This window comes from Phyllobates terribilis, unplaced genomic scaffold (assembly GCF_046119375.1).
Source record: "Phyllobates terribilis strain yellow unplaced genomic scaffold, ASM4611937v1 Scaffold_6__1_contigs__length_29720123, whole genome shotgun sequence".
NCBI classification, from domain to species: Eukaryota; Metazoa; Chordata; class Amphibia; order Anura; family Dendrobatidae; genus Phyllobates; species Phyllobates terribilis.
In genome coordinates this window covers 2,765,543-2,783,580 of record NW_027362766.1, presented here as the reverse complement: position 1 = coordinate 2,783,580, position 18,038 = coordinate 2,765,543, and positions in this window count along the sequence as shown.

Below are 18,038 nucleotides of genomic sequence, written 5' to 3'. Positions count from 1 at the left end.
ACACTGCTGTACTATAAGTCTGTACAGGAGCTGACACTGAGGACAGGGTAATGGTAAAGAGCAGGAGACACTGCTGTACTATAAGTCTATACAGGAGCTGACACTGAGGACAGGGTAATGGTAAAGAGCAGGAGACACTGCTGCACTAAAAGTCTATACAGGAGTTGACACTAAGGACAGGGTAATGCTAAAGAGCAGGAGACACTGCTGCACTATAAGTCTATACAGGAGCTGACACTGAGGACAGGGTAATGGTAAAGAGCAGGAGACACTGCTGCACTATAAGTCTGTACAGGAGCTGACACTGAGGACAGGGTAATGGTAAAGAGCAGGAGACACTGCTGCACTATAAGTCTATACAGGAGCTGACACTGAGGACAGGGTAATGGTAAAGAGCAGGAGACACTGCTGCACTATAAGTCTATACAGGAGCTGACACTGAGGACAGGGTAATGGTAAAGAGCAGGAGACACTGCTGCACTATAAGTCTGTACAGGAGCTGACACTGAGGACAGGGTAATGGTAAAGAGCAGGAGACACTGCTGCACTATAAGTCTATACAGGAGCTGACACTGAGGACAGGGTAATGGTAAACAGCAGGAGACACTGCTGCACTATAAGTCTGTACAGGAGCTGACACTGAGGACAGGGTAATGGTAAAGAGCAGGAGACACTGCTGCACTATAAGTCTGTACAGGAGCTGACACTGAGGACAGGACAATGGTAAAGAGCAGGAGACACTGCTGCACTATAAGTCTGTACAGGAGCTGACACTGAGGACAGGGTAATGGTAAAGAGCAGGAGACACTGCTGTACTATAAGTCTATACAGGAGCTGACACTGAGGACAGGACAATGCTAAAGAGCAGGAGACACTGCTGCACTATAAGTCTATACAGGAGCTGACACTGAGGACAGGGTAATGCTAAAGAGCAGAAGACACTGCTGCACTATAAGTCTATACAGGAGCTGACACTAAGGACAGGGTAATGCTAAAGAGCAGGAGACACTGCTGCACTATAAGTCTATACAGGAGCTGACACTAAGGACAGGGTAATGCTAAAGAGCAGGAGACACTGCTGCACTATAAGTCTATACAGGAGCTGACACTAAGGACAGGGTAATGCTAAAGAGCAGGAGACACTGCTGTACTATAAGTCTATACAGGAGCTGACACTGAGGACAGGGTAATGGTAAAGAGCAGGAGACACTGCTGTACTATAAGTCTATACAGGAGCTGACACTGAGGACAGGGTAATGGTAAAGAGCAGGAGACACTGCTGCACTAAAAGTCTATACAGGAGCTGACACTAAGGACAGGGTAATGCTAAAGAGCAGTTGACACTGCTGCACTATAAGTCTATACAGGAGCTGACACTGAGGACAGGGTAATGGTAAAGAGCAGTAGACACTGCTGCACTATAAGTCTATACAGGAGCTGACACTGAGGACAGGGTAATGGTAAAGAGCAGGAGACACTGCTGCACTATAAGTCTATACAGGAGCTGACACTGAGGACAGGACAAAGGTAAAGAGCAGGAGACACTGCTGCACTATAAGTCTATACAGGAGCTGACACTGAGGACAGGGTAATGCTAAAGAGCAGGAGACACTGCTGCACTATAAGTCTATACAGGAGCTGACACTGAGGATAGGGTAATGCTAAAGAGCAGGAGACACTGCTGCACTATAAGTCTGTACAGGAGCTGACACTGAGGACAGGGTAATGGTAAAGAGCAGGAGACACTGCTGTACTATAAGTCTATACAGGAGCTGACACTGAGGACAGGGTAATGGTAAAGAGCAGGAGACACTGCTGCACTAAAAGTCTATACAGGAGTTGACACTAAGGACAGGGTAATGCTAAAGAGCAGGAGACACTGCTGCACTATAAGTCTATACAGGAGCTGACACTGAGGACAGGGTAATGGTAAAGAGCAGGAGACACTGCTGCACTATAAGTCTATACAGGAGCTGACACTGAGGACAGGGTAATGGTAAAGAGCAGGAGACACTGCTGCACTATAAGTCTATACAGGAGCTGACACTGAGGACAGGGTAATGGTAAAGAGCAGGAGACACTGCTGCACTATAAGTCTGTACAGGAGCTGACACTGAGGACAGGGTAATGGTAAAGAGCAGGAGACACTGCTGCACTATAAGTCTATACAGGAGCTGACACTGAGGACAGGGTAATGGTAAACAGCAGGAGACACTGCTGCACTATAAGTCTGTACAGGAGCTGACACTGAGGACAGGGTAATGGTAAAGAGCAGGAGACACTGCTGCACTATAAGTCTGTACAGGAGCTGACACTGAGGACAGGGTAATGGTAAAGAGCTGGAGACACTGCTGCACTATAAGTCTATACAGGAGCTGGCACTGAGGACAGGGTAATGGTAAAGAGCAGGAGACACTGCTGCACTATAAGTCTATACAGGAGCTGACACTGAGGACAGGACAATGGTAAAGAGCTGGAGACACTGCTGCACTATAAGTCTGTACAGGAGCTGACACTGAGGACAGGACAATGGTAAAGAGCAGGAGACACTGCTGCACTATAAGTCTGTACAGGAGCTGACACTGAGGACAGGGTAATGGTAAAGAGCAGGAGACACTGCTGTACTATAAGTCTATACAGGAGCTGACACTGCGGACAGGACAATGGTAAAGAGAAGGAGACACTGCTGCACTATAAGTCTATACAGGAGCTGACACTGAGGACAGGGTAATGCTAAAGGGCAGGAGACACTGCTGCACTATAAATCTGTACAGGAGCTGACACTGAGGACAGGGTAATGGTAAAGAGCTGGAGACACTGCTGCACTATAAGTCTATACAGGAGCTGACACTGAGGACAGGGTAATGCTAAAGGGCAGGAGACATTGCTGCACTATAAGTCTATACAGGAGCTGACACTGAGGACAGGGTAATGGTAACGAGCAGGAGACACTGCTGCACTATAAGTCTGTATAGGAGCTGACACTGAGGACAGGGTAATGGTAAAGAGCAGGAGACACTGCTGCACTATAAGTCTATACAGGAGCTGACACTGAGGACAGGGTAATGGTAAAGAGCAGGAGACACTGCTGCACTATAAGTCTATACAGGAGCTGACACTGAGGACAGGGTAATGGTAAAGAGCAGGAGACACTGCTGCACTATAAGTCTGTACAGGAGCTGACACTGAGGACAGGGTAATGGTAAAGAGCAGGAGAGACTGCTGCACTATAAGTCTATACAGGAGCTGACACTGAGGACAGGGTAATGGTAAAGAGCAGGAGACACTGCTGCACTATAAGTCTATACAGGAGCTGACACTGAGGACAGGGTAATGGTAAAGAGCAGGAGACACTGCTGCACTATAAGTCTATACAGGAGCTGACACTGAGGACAGGGTAATGGTAAAGAGAAGGAGACACTGCTGCACTATAAGTCTGTACAGGAGCTGACACTGAGGACAGGGTAATGGTAAAGAGCAGGAGACACTGCTGCACTATAAGTCTATACAGGAGCTGACACTGAGGACAGGGTAATGGTAAAGAGAAGGAGACACTGCTGCACTATAAGTCTGTACAGAAGCTGACACTGAGGACAGGGTAATGGTAAAGAGCAGGAGACACTGCTGCACTATAAGTCTATACAGGAGCTGACACTGAGGACAGGGTAATGGTAAAGAGCAGGAGACACTGCTGCACTATAAGTCTATACAGGAGCTGACACTGAGGACAGGGTAATGGTAAAGAGCAGAAGACACTGCTGCACTATAAGTCTATACAGGAGCTGACACTGAGGACAGGGTAATGGTAAAGAGCCGGAGACACTGCTGCACTATAAGTCTATACAGCAGCTGACACTGAGGACAGGGTAATGGTAAAGAGCAGGAGACACTGCTGCACTATAAGTCTGTACAGGAGCTGACACTGAGGACAGGGTAATGGTAAAGAGCAGGAGACACTGCTGCACTATAAGTCTATACAGGAGCTGACACTGAGGACAGGGTAATGGTAAAGAGCAGGAGACACTGCTGTACTATAAGTCTATACAGGAGCTGACACTGAGGACAGGGTAATGGTAAAGAGCAGGAGACACTGCTGCACTATAAGTCTGTACAGGAGCTGACACTGAGGACAGGGTAATGGTAAAGAGCAGGAGACACTGCTGCACTATAAGTCTATACAGGAACTGACACTGAGGACAGGGTAATGGTAAAGAGCAGGAGACACTGCTGTACTATAAGTCTGTATAGGAGCTGACACTGAGGACAGGGTAATGGTAAAGAGCAGGAGACACTGCTGCACTATAAGTCTATACAGGAGCTGACACTGAGGACAGGGTAATGGTAAAGAGCAGGAGACACTGCTGCACTATAAGTCTGTACAGGAGCTGACACTGAGGACAGGACAATGGTAAAGAGGAGGAGACACTGCTGTACTATAAGTCTGTACAGGAGCTGACACTGAGGACAGGGTAATGGTAAAGAGCAGGAGACACTGCTGCACTATAAGTCTATACAGGAGCTGACACTGAGGACAGGGTAATGGTAAAGAGCAGGAGACACTGCTGCACTATAAGTCTGTACAGGAGCTGACACTGAGGACAGGGTAATGGTAAAGAGCAAGAGACACTGCTGCACTATAAGTCTATACAGGAGCTGACACTGAGGACAGGGTAATGGTAAAGAGCAGGAGACACTGCTGCACTATAAGTATATACAGGAGCTGACACTGAGGACAGGGTAATGGTAAAGAGCAGGAGACACTGCTGCACTATAAGTCTATACAGGAGCTGACACTGAGGACAGGGTAATGGTAAAGATCAGGAGACACTGCTGTACTATAAGTCTGTACAGGAGCTGACACTGAGGACAGGGTAATGGTAAAGAGCAAGAGACACTGCTGCACTATAAGTCTATACAGGAGCTGACACTGAGGACAGGGTAATGGTAAAGATCAGGAGACACTGCTGTACTATAAGTCTATACAGGAGCTGACACTGAGGACAGGGTAATGGTAAAGAGCAAGAGACACTGCTGCACTATAAGTCTATACAGGAGCTGACACTGAGTACAGGGTAATGGTAAAGAGCAAGAGACACTGCTGCACTATAAGTCTATACAGGAGCTGACACTGAGTACAGGGTAATGGTAAAGAGCAGGAGACACTGCTGCACTATAAGTCTATACAGGAGCTGACACTGAGGACAGGGTAATCGTAAAGAGCAGGAGACACTGCTGCACTATAAGTCTATACAGGAGCTGACACTGAGGACAGGGTAATGGTAAAGAGCAGGAGACACTGCTGTACTATAAGTCTATACAGGAGCTGACACTGAGGACAGGGTAATGGTAAAGAGCAGGAGACACTGCTGCACTATAAGTCTATACAGGAGCTGACACTGAGGACAGGGTAATGGTAAAGAGCAGGAGACACTGCTGCACTATAAGTCTATACAGGAGCTGACACTGAGGACAGAGTAATGGTAAAGAGCAGGAGACACTGCTGCACTATAAGTCTATACAGGAGCTGACACTGAGGACAGGGTAATGGTAAAGAGCAGGAGACACTGCTGTACTATAAGTCTATACAGGAGCTGACACTGAGGACAGGGTAATGGTAAAGAGCAGGAGACACTGCTGCACTATAAGTCTATACAGGAGCTGACACTGAGGACAGGGTAATGGTAAAGAGCAGGAGACACTGCTGCACTATAAGTCTATACAGGAGCTGACACTGAGGACAGGACAATGGTAAAGAGCAGTAGACACTGCTGTACTATAAGTCTATACAGGAGCTGACACTGAGGACAGGGTAATGGTAAAGAGCAGGAGACACTGCTGCACTATAAGTCTATACAGGAGCTGACACTGAGGACAGAGTAATGGTAAAGAGCAGGAGACACTGCTGCACTATAAGTCTATACAGGAGCTGACACTGAGGACAGGACAATGATAAAGAGCAGGAGACACTGCTGCACTATAAGTCTATACAGGAGCTGACACTGAGGACAGGGTAATGGTAAAGAGCAGGAGACACTGCTGCACTATAAGTCTATACAGGAGCTGACACTGAGGACAGGACAATGCTAAAGAGGAGGAGACACTGCTGTACTATAAGTCTATACAGGAGCTGACACTGAGGACAGGGTAATGGTAAAGAGCAGGAGACACTGCTGCACTATAAGTCTATACAGGAGCTGACACTGAGGACAGAGTAATGGTAAAGAGCAGGAGACACTGCTGCACTATAAGTCTATACAGGAGCTGACACTGAGGACAGGACAATGCTAAAGAGGAGGAGACACTGCTGTACTATAAGTCTGTACAGGAGCTGACACTGAGGACAGGGTAATGGTAAAGAGCAGGAGACACTGCTGCACTATAAGTCTATACAGGAGCTGACACTGAGGACAGGGTAATGGTAAAGAGCAGGAGACACTGCTGCACTATAAGTCTGTACAGGAGCTGACACTGAGGACAGGGTAATGGTAAAGAGCAGGAGACACTGCTGCACTATAAGTCTATACAGGAGCTGACACTGAGGACAGGGTAATGGTAAAGAGCAGGAGACACTGCTGTACTATAAGTCTGTACAGGAGCTGACACTGAGGACAGGGTAATGGTAAAGAGCAGGAGACACTGCTGCACTATAAGTCTATACAGGAGCTGACACTGAGGACAGGGTAATGGTAAAGAGCAGGAGACACTGCTGCACTATAAGTCTATACAGGAGCTGACACTGAGGACAGGGTAATGGTAAAGAGCAGGAGACACTGCTGCACTATAAGTCTATACAGGAGCTGACACTGAGGACAGGGTAATGGTAAAGAGGAGGAGACACTGCTGCACTATAAGTCTATACAGGAGCTGACACTGAGGACAGGACAATGGTAAAGAGCAGGAGACACTGCTGTACTATAAGTCTGTACAGGAGCTGACACTGAGGACAGGGTAATGGTAAAGAGCAGGAGACACTCCTGCACTATAAGTCTATACAGGAGCTGACACTGAGGACAGGGTAATGGTAAAGAGCAGGAGACACTGCTGCACTATAAGTCTGTACAGGAGCTGACACTGAGGACAGGGTAATGGTAAAGAGAAGGAGACACTGCTGCACTATAAGTCTATACAGGAGCTGACACTGAGGACAGGGTAATGGTAAAGAGCAGGAGACACTGCTGCACTATAAGTCTGTACAGGAGCTGACACTGAGGACAGGGTAATGGTAAAGAGAAGGAGACACTGCTGCACTATAAGTCTATACAGGAGCTGACACTGAGGACAGGGTAATGGTAAAGAGCAGGAGACACTGCTGCACTATAAGTCTATACAGGAGCTGACACTGAGGACAGGGTAATGGTAAAGAGCAGGAGACACTGCTGCACTATAAGTCTATACAGGAGCTGACACTGAGGACAGGGTAATGGTAAAGAGCAGGAGACACTGCTGCACTATAAGTCTATACAGGAGCTGACACTGAGGACAGGGTAATGGTAAAGAGCAGGAGACACTGCTGCACTATAAGTCTGTACAGGAGCTGACACTGAGGACAGGGTAATGGTAAAGAGCAGGAGACACTGCTGCACTATAAGTCTATACAGGAGCTGACACTGAGGACAGGGTAATGGTAAAGAGCAGGAGACACTGCTGTACTATAAGTCTGTACAGGAGCTGACACTGAGGACAGGGTAATGGTAAAGAGCAGGAGACACTGCTGCACTATAAGTCTATACAGGAGCTGACACTGAGGACAGGGTAATGGTAAAGAGCAGGAGACACTGCTGCACTATAAGTCTATACAGGAGCTGACACTGAGGACAGGGTAATGGTAAAGAGCAGGAGACACTGCTGCACTATAAGTCTATACAGGAGCTGACACTGAGGACAGGGTAATGGTAAAGAGGAGGAGACACTGCTGCACTATAAGTCTATACAGGAGCTGACACTGAGGACAGGACAATGGTAAAGAGCAGGAGACACTGCTGTACTATAAGTCTGTACAGGAGCTGACACTGAGGACAGGGTAATGGTAAAGAGCAGGAGACACTCCTGCACTATAAGTCTATACAGGAGCTGACACTGAGGACAGGGTAATGGTAAAGAGCAGGAGACACTGCTGCACTATAAGTCTGTACAGGAGCTGACACTGAGGACAGGGTAATGGTAAAGAGAAGGAGACACTGCTGCACTATAAGTCTATACAGGAGCTGACACTGAGGACAGGGTAATGGTAAAGAGCAGGAGACACTGCTGTACTATAAGTCTGAACAGGAGCTGACACTGAGGACAGGGTAATGGTAAAGAGCAGGAGACACTGCTGTACTATAAGTCTATACAGGAGCTGACACTGAGGACAGGGTAATGGTAAAGAGCAGGAGACACTGCTGCACTATAAGTCTGTACAGGAGCTGACACTGAGGACAGGGTAATGGTAAAGAGCAGGAGACACTGCTGTACTATAAGTCTGTACAGGAGCTGACACTGAGGACAGGGTAATGGTAAAGAGCAGGAGACACTGCTGCGCTATAAGTCTATACAGGAGCTGACACTGAGGACAGGGTAATGGTAAAGAGCAGGAGACACTGCTGCACTATAAGTCTATACAGGAACTGACACTGAGGACAGGGTAATGGTAAAGAGCAGGAGACACTGCTGCACTATAAGTCTATACAGTAGCTGACACTGAGGACAGGGTAATGGTAAAGAGCAGGAGACACTGCTGCACTATAAGTCTATACAGGAGCTGACACTGAGGACAGGGTAATGGTAAAGAGCAGGAGACACTGCTGCGCTATAAGTCTATACAGGAGCTGACACTGAGGACAGGGTAATGGTAAAGAGCAGGAGACACTGCTGCACTATAAGTCTATACAGGAGCTGACACTGAGGACAGGGTAATGGTAAAGAGCAGGAGACACTGCTGCACTATAAGTCTATACAGGAGCTGACACTGAGGACAGGACAATGGTAAAGAGCAGAAGACACTGCTGCACTATAAGTCTATACAGGAGCTGACACTGAGGACAGGGTAATGGTAAAGAGCAGGAGACACTGCTGCACTCTAAGTCTATACAGGAGCTGACACTGAGGACAGGGTAATGGTAAAGAGCAGGAGACACTGCTGCACTATAAGTCTATACAGGAGCTGACACTGAGGACAGGGTAATGGTAAAGAGCAGGAGACACTGCTGTACTATAAGTCTATACAGGAGCTGACACTGAGGACAGGGTAATGGTAAAGAGCAGGAGACACTGCTGCACTATAAGTCTATACAGGAGCTGATACTGAGGACAGGGTAATGGTAAAGAGCAGGAGACACTGCTGTACTATAAGTCTATACAGGAGCTGACATTGAGGACAGGGCAATGCTAAAGAGCAGGAGACACTGCTGCACTATAAGTCTATACAGGAGCTGACACTGAGGACAGGGTAATGGTAAAGAGCAGGAGACACTGCTGTACTATAAGTCTATACAGGAGCTGACACTGAGGACAGGACAATGCTAAAGAGCAGGAAACACTGCTGCACTATATGTCTATACAGGAGCTGACACTGAGGACAGGGTAATGGTAAAGAGCAGGAGACACTGCTGTACTATAAGTCTGTACAGGAGCTGACCCTGAGGACAGGGTAATGGTAAAGAGCAGGAGACACTGCTGTACTATAAGTCTATACAGGAGCTGACACTGAGGACAGGGTAATGGTAAAGAGCAGGAGACACTGCTGTACTATAAGTCTGTACAGGAGCTGACACTGAGGACAGGGTAATGGTAAAGAGCAGGAGACACTGCTGCACTATAAGTCTGTACAGGAGCTGACACTGAGGACAGGGTAATGGTAAAGAGCAGGAGACACTGCTGCACTATAAGTCTATACAGGAGCTGACACTGAGCACAGGGTAATGGTAAAGAGCAGGAGACACTGTTGCACTATAAGTCTATACAGGAGCTGACACTGAGGACAGGGTAATGGTAAAGAGCAGGAGACACTGCTGCACTATAAGTCTATACAGGAGCTGACACTGAGGACAGGGTAATGGTAAAGAGCAGGAGACACTGCTGTACTATAAGTCTATACAGGAGCTGACACTGAGGACAGGGTAATGGTAAAGAGCAGGAGACACTGCTGTACTATAAGTCTATACAGGAGCTGACACTGAGGACAGGGTAATGGTAAAGAGCAGGAGACACTGCTGCACTATAAGTCTGTACAGGAGCTGACACTGAGGACAGGGTAATGGTAAAGAGCAGGAGACACTGCTGCACTATAAGTCTATACAGGAGCTGACACTGAGCACAGGGTAATGGTAAAGAGCAGGAGACACTGTTGCACTATAAGTCTATACAGGAGCTGACACTGAGGACAGGGTAATGGTAAAGAGCAGGAGACACTGCTGCACTATAAGTCTGTACAGGAGCTGACACTGAGGACAGGGTAATGGTAAAGAGCAGGAGACACTGCTGCACTATAAGTCTATACAGGAGCTGATACTGAGGACAGGGTAATGGTAAAGAGCAGGAGACACTGCTGCACTATAAGTCTATACAGGAGCTGACACTGAGGACAGGACAATGCTAAAGAGCAGGAAACACTGCTGCACTATAAGTCTATACAGGAGCTGACACTGAGGACAGGGTAATGGTAAAGAGCAGGAGACACTGCTGCACTATAAGTCTATACAGGAGCTGACACTGAGGACAGGGTAATGGTAAAGAGCAGGAGACACTGCTGCACTATAAGTCTATACAGGAGCTGACACTGAGGACAGGGTAATGGTAAAGAGCAGGAGACACTACTGCACTATAAGTCTGTACAGGAGCTGACACTGAGGACAGGACAATGCTAAAGAGCAGGAAACACTGCTGCACTATAAGTCTATACAGGAGCTGACACTGAGGACAGGGTAATGGTAAAGAGCAGGAGACACTGCTGCACTATAAGTCTATACAGGAGCTGACACTGAGGACAGGGTAATGGTAAAGAGCAGGAGACACTGCTGCACTATAAGTCTATACAGGAGCTGACACTGAGGACAGGGTAATGGTAAAGAGCAGGAGACACTGCTGCACTATAAGTGTGTACAGGAGCTGACACTGAGGACAGGGTAATGGTAAAGAGCAGGAGACACTGCTGCACTATAAGTCTGTACAGGAGCTGACACTGAGGACAGGGCAATGGTAAAGAGCAGGAGACACTGCTGCACTATAAGTCTATACAGGAGCTGAAAACTGAGGACAGGGCAATGGTAAAGAGCAGGAGACACTGCTGCACTATAAGTCTGTACAGGAGCTGACACTGAGGACAGGGCAATGGTAAAGAGCAGGAGACACTGCTGCACTATAAGTCTGTACAGGAGCTGACACTGAGGACAGGGCAATGGTAAAGAGCAGGAGACACTGCTGCACTATAAGTCTGTACAGGAGCTGACACTGAGGACAGGGCAATGGTAAAGAGTAGGAGACACTGCTGCACTATAAGTCTATACAGGAGCTGACACTGAGGACAGGGCAATGGTAAAGAGCAGGAGACACTGCTGCACTATAAGTCTGTACAGGAGCTGACACTGAGGACAGGGTAATGGTAAAGAGCAGGAGACACTGCTGCACTATAAGTCTATACAGGAGCTGAAAACTGAGGACAGGGCAATGGTAAAGAGCAGGAGACACTGCTGCACTATAAGTCTGTACAGGAGCTGACACTGAGGACAGGGTAATGGTAAAGAGCAGGAGACACTGCTGCACTATAAGTCTATACAGGAGCTGACACTGAGGACAGGACAATGGTAAAGAGCAGTAGACACTGCTGTACTATAAGTCTATACAGGAGCTGACACTGAGGACAAGGTAATGGTAAAGAGCAGGAGACACTGCTGCACTATAAGTCTATACAGGAGCTGACACTGAGGACAGGGTAATGGTAAAGAGCAGGAGACACTGCTGCACTATAAGTCTATACAGGAGCTGACACTGAGGACAGGACAATGATAAAGAGCAGGAGACACTGCTGCACTATAAGTCTATACAGGAGCTGACACTGAGGACAGGGTAATGGTAAAGAGCAGGAGACACTGCTGCACTATAAGTCTATACAGGAGCTGACACTGAGGATAGGACAATGCTAAAGAGGAGGAGACACTGCTGTACTATAAGTCTATACAGGAGCTGACACTGAGGACAGGGTAATGGTAAAGAGCAGGAGACACTGCTGCACTATAAGTCTATACAGGAGCTGACACTGAGGACAGAGTAATGGTAAAGAGCAGGAGACACTGCTGCACTATAAGTCTATACAGGAGCTGACACTGAGGACAGGACAATGCTAAAGAGGAGGAGACACTGCTGTACTATAAGTCTGTACAGGAGCTGACACTGAGGACAGGGTAATGGTAAAGAGCAGGAGACACTGCTGCACTATAAGTCTATACAGGAGCTGACACTGAGGACAGGGTAATGGTAAAGAGCAGGAGACACTGCTGCACTATAAGTCTATACAGGAGCTGACACTGAGGACAGGGTAATGGTAAAGAGCAGGAGACACTGCTGCACTATAAGTCTATACAGGAGCTGACACTGAGGACAGGGTAATGGTAAAGAGCAGGAGACACTGCTGCACTATAAGTCTATACAGGAGCTGACACTGAGGACAGGGTAATGGTAAAGAGCAGGAGACACTGCTGCACTATAAGTCTGTACAGGAGCTGACACTGAGGACAGGGTAATGGTAAAGAGCAGGAGACACTGCTGCACTATAAGTCTATACAGGAGCTGACACTGAGGACAGGGTAATGGTAAAGAGCAGGAGACACTGCTGTACTATAAGTCTGTACAGGAGCTGACACTGAGGACAGGGTAATGGTAAAGAGCAGGAGACACTGCTGCACTATAAGTCTATACAGGAGCTGACACTGAGGACAGGGTAATGGTAAAGAGCAGGAGACACTGCTGCACTATAAATCTATACAGGAGCTGACACTGAGGACAGGGTAATGGTAAAGAGCAGGAGACACTGCTGCACTATAAGTCTATACAGGAGCTGACACTGAGGACAGGGTAATGGTAAAGAGGAGGAGACACTGCTGCACTATAAGTCTATACAGGAGCTGACACTGAGGACAGGACAATGGTAAAGAGCAGGAGACACTGCTGTACTATAAGTCTGTACAGGAGCTGACACTGAGGACAGGGTAATGGTAAAGAGCAGGAGACACTCCTGCACTATAAGTCTATACAGGAGCTGACACTGAGGACAGGGTAATGGTAAAGAGCAGGAGACACTGCTGCACTATAAGTCTGTACAGGAGCTGACACTGAGGACAGGGTAATGGTAAAGAGAAGGAGACACTGCTGCACTATAAGTCTATACAGGAGCTGACACTGAGGACAGGGTAATGGTAAAGAGCAGGAGACACTGCTGTACTATAAGTCTGAACAGGAGCTGACACTGAGGACAGGGTAATGGTAAAGAGCAGGAGACACTGCTGTACTATAAGTCTATACAGGAGCTGACACTGAGGACAGGGTAATGGTAAAGAGCAGGAGACACTGCTGCACTATAAGTCTGTACAGGAGCTGACACTGAGGACAGGGTAATGGTAAAGAGCAGGAGACACTGCTGTACTATAAGTCTGTACAGGAGCTGACACTGAGGACAGGGTAATGGTAAAGAGCAGGAGACACTGCTGCGCTATAAGTCTATACAGGAGCTGACACTGAGGACAGGGTAATGGTAAAGAGCAGGAGACACTGCTGCACTATAAGTCTATACAGGAACTGACACTGAGGACAGGGTAATGGTAAAGAGCAGGAGACACTGCTGCACTATAAGTCTATACAGTAGCTGACACTGAGGACAGGGTAATGGTAAAGAGCAGGAGACACTGCTGCACTATAAGTCTATACAGGAGCTGACACTGAGGACAGGGTAATGGTAAAGAGCAGGAGACACTGCTGCGCTATAAGTCTATACAGGAGCTGACACTGAGGACAGGGTAATGGTAAAGAGCAGGAGACACTGCTGCACTATAAGTCTATACAGGAGCTGACACTGAGGACAGGGTAATGGTAAAGAGCAGGAGACACTGCTGCACTATAAGTCTATACAGGAGCTGACACTGAGGACAGGACAATGGTAAAGAGCAGAAGACACTGCTGCAATATAAGTCTATACAGGAGCTGACACTGAGGACAGGGTAATGGTAAAGAGCAGGAGACACTGCTGTACTATAAGTCTATACAGGAGCTGACACTGAGGACAGGGTAATGGTAAAGAGCAGGAGACACTGCTGTACTATAAGTCTATACAGGAGCTGACACTGAGGACAGGGTAATGGTAAAGAGCAGGAGACACTGCTGCACTCTAAGTCTATACAGGAGCTGACACTGAGGACAGGGTAATGGTAAAGAGCAGGAGACACTGCTGCACTATAAGTCTATACAGGAGCTGACACTGAGGACAGGGTAATGGTAAAGAGCAGGAGACACTGCTGTACTATAAGTCTATACAGGAGCTGACACTGAGGACAGGGTAATGGTAAAGAGCAGGAGACACTGCTGCACTATAAGTCTATACAGGAGCTGATACTGAGGACAGGGTAATGGTAAAGAGCAGGAGACACTGCTGTACTATAAGTCTATACAGGAGCTGACACTGAGGACAGGGCAATGCTAAAGAGCAGGAGACACTGCTGCACTATAAGTCTATACAGGAGCTGACACTGAGGACAGGGTAATGGTAAAGAGCAGGAGACACTGCTGTACTATAAGTCTATACAGGAGCTGACACTGAGGACAGGACAATGCTAAAGAGCAGGAAACACTGCTGCACTATATGTCTATACAGGAGCTGACACTGAAGACAGGGTAATGGTAAAGAGCAGGAGACACTGCTGTACTATAAGTTTATACAGGAGCTGACACTGAGGACAGGGCAATGCTAAAGAGCAGGAGACACTGCTGCACTATAAGTCTATACAGGAGCTGACACTGAGGACAGGGTAATGGTAAAGAGCAGGAGACACTGCTGTACTATAAGTCTGTACAGGAGCTGACCCTGAGGACAGGGTAATGGTAAAGAGCAGGAGACACTGCTGTACTATAAGTCTATACAGGAGCTGACACTGAGGACAGGGTAATGGTAAAGAGCAGGAGACACTGCTGTACTATAAGTCTGTACAGGAGCTGACACTGAGGACAGGGTAATGGTAAAGAGCAGGAGACACTGCTGCACTATAAGTCTGTACAGGAGCTGACACTGAGGACAGGGTAATGGTAAAGAGCAGGAGACACTGCTGCACTATAAGTCTATACAGGAGCTGACACTGAGCACAGGGTAATGGTAAAGAGCAGGAGACACTGTTGCACTATAAGTCTATACAGGAGCTGACACTGAGGACAGGGTAATGGTAAAGAGCAGGAGACACTGCTGCACTATAAGTCTATACAGGAGCTGACACTGAGGACAGGGTAATGGTAAAGAGCAGGAGACACTGCTGTACTATAAGTCTATACAGGAGCTGACACTGAGGACAGGGTAATGGTAAAGAGCAGGAGACACTGCTGTACTATAAGTCTGTACAGGAGCTGACACTGAGGACAGGGTAATGGTAAAGAGCAGGAGACACTGCTGCACTATAAGTCTGTACAGGAGCTGACACTGAGGACAGGGTAATGGTAAACAGCAGGAGACACTGCTGCACTATAAGTCTATACAGGAGCTGACACTGAGCACAGGGTAATGGTAAAGAGCAGGAGACACTGTTGCACTATAAGTCTATACAGGAGCTGACACTGAGGACAGGGTAATGGTAAAGAGCAGGAGACACTGCTGCACTATAAGTCTGTACAGGAGCTGACACTGAGGACAGGGTAATGGTAAAGAGCAGGAGACACTGCTGCACTATAAGTCTATACAGGAGCTGATACTGAGGACAGGGTAATGGTAAAGAGCAGGAGACACTGCTGCACTATAAGACTATACAGGAGCTGACACTGAGGACAGGACAATGCTAAAGAGCAGGAAACACTGCTGCACTATAAGTCTATACAGGAGCTGACACTGAGGACAGGGTAATGGTAAAGAGCAGGAGACACTGCTGCACTATAAGTCTATACAGGAGCTGACACTGAGGACAGGGTAATGGTAAAGAGCAGGAGACACTGCTGCACTATAAGTCTATACAGGAGCTGACACTGAGGACAGGGTAATGGTAAAGAGCAGGAGACACTACTGCACTATAAGTCTGTACAGGAGCTGACACTGAGGACAGGACAATGCTAAAGAGCAGGAAACACTGCTGCACTATAAGTCTATACAGGAGCTGACACTGAGGACAGGGTAATGGTAAAGAGCAGGAGACACTGCTGCACTATAAGTCTATACAGGAGCTGACACTGAGGACAGGGTAATGGTAAAGAGCAGGAGACACTGCTGCACTATAAGTCTATACAGGAGCTGACACTGAGGACAGGGTAATGGTAAAGAGCAGGAGACACTGCTGCACTATAAGTGTGTACAGGAGCTGACACTGAGGACAGGGTAATGGTAAAGAGCAGGAGACACTGCTGCACTATAAGTCTATACAGGAGCTGACACTGAGGACAGGGCAATGGTAAAGAGCAGGAGACACTGCTGCACTATAAGTCAGTACAGGAGCTGACACTGAGGACAGGGTAATGGTAAAGAGCAGGAGACACTGCTGCACTATAAGTCTATACAGGAGCTGAAAACTGAGGACAGGGCAATGGTAAAGAGCAGGAGACACTGCTGCACTATAAGTCTGTACAGGAGCTGACACTGAGGACAGGGTAATGGTAAAGAGCAGGAGACACTGCTGCACTATAAGTCTGTACAGGAGCTGACACTGAGGACAGGGTAATGGTAAAGAGCAGGAGACACTGCTGCACTATAAGTCTATACAGGAGCTGACACTGAGGACAGGGTAATGGTAAAGAGCAGGAGACACTGCTGTACTATAAGTCTATACAGGAGCTGACACTGAGGACAGGGTAATGGTAAAGAGCAGGAGACACTGCTGCACTATAAGTCTGTACAGGAGCTGACACTGAGGACAGGGTAATGGTAAAGAGCAGGAGACACTGCTGCACTATAAGTCTATACAGGAGCTGACACTGAGGACAGGGTAATGCTAAAGAGCAGGAGACACTGCTGCACTATAAGTCTGTACAGGAGCTGACACTGAGGACAGGGTAACGGTAAAGAGCAGGAGACACTGCTGCACTATAAGTCTGTACAGGAGCTGACACTGAGGACAGGAGAATGCTAAAGAGCAGGAGACACTGCTGCACTATAAGTCTATACAGGAGCTGACACTGAGGACAGGGTAATGGTAAAGAGCAGGAGACACTGCTGCACTATGAGTCTATACAGGAGCTGACACTGAGGACAGGGTAATGGTAAAGAGCAGGAGACACTGCTGCACTATAAGTCTGTACAGGAGCTGACACTGAGGACAGGGTAATGGTAAAGAGCAGGAGACACTGCTGCACTATAAGTCTATACAGGAGCTGACACTGAGGACAGGGTAATGGTAAAGAGCAGGAGACACTGCTGCACTATAAGTCTGTACAGGAGCTGACCCTGAGGACAGGGTAATGGTAAAGAGCAGGAGACACTGCTGCACTATAAGTCTGTACAGGAGCTGACACTGAGGACAGGGTAATGGTAAAGAGCAGGAGACACTGCTGCACTATAAGTCTATACAGGAGCTGACACTGAGGACAGGGCAATGGTAAAGAGCAGGAGACACTGCTGCACTATAAGTCTGTACAGGAGCTGAAACTGAGGACAGGGTAATGGTAAAGAGCAGGAGACACTGCTGCACTATAAGTCTATACAGGAGCTGACACTGAGGACAGGGTAATGGTAAAGAGCAGGAGACACTGCTGCACTATAAGTCTATACAGGAGCTGACACTGAGGACAGGACAATGGTAAAGAGCAGGAGACACTGCTGCACTATAAGCCTGTACAGGAGCTGACAATGAGGACAGGGTAATGGTAAAGAGCAGGAGACACTGCTGCAC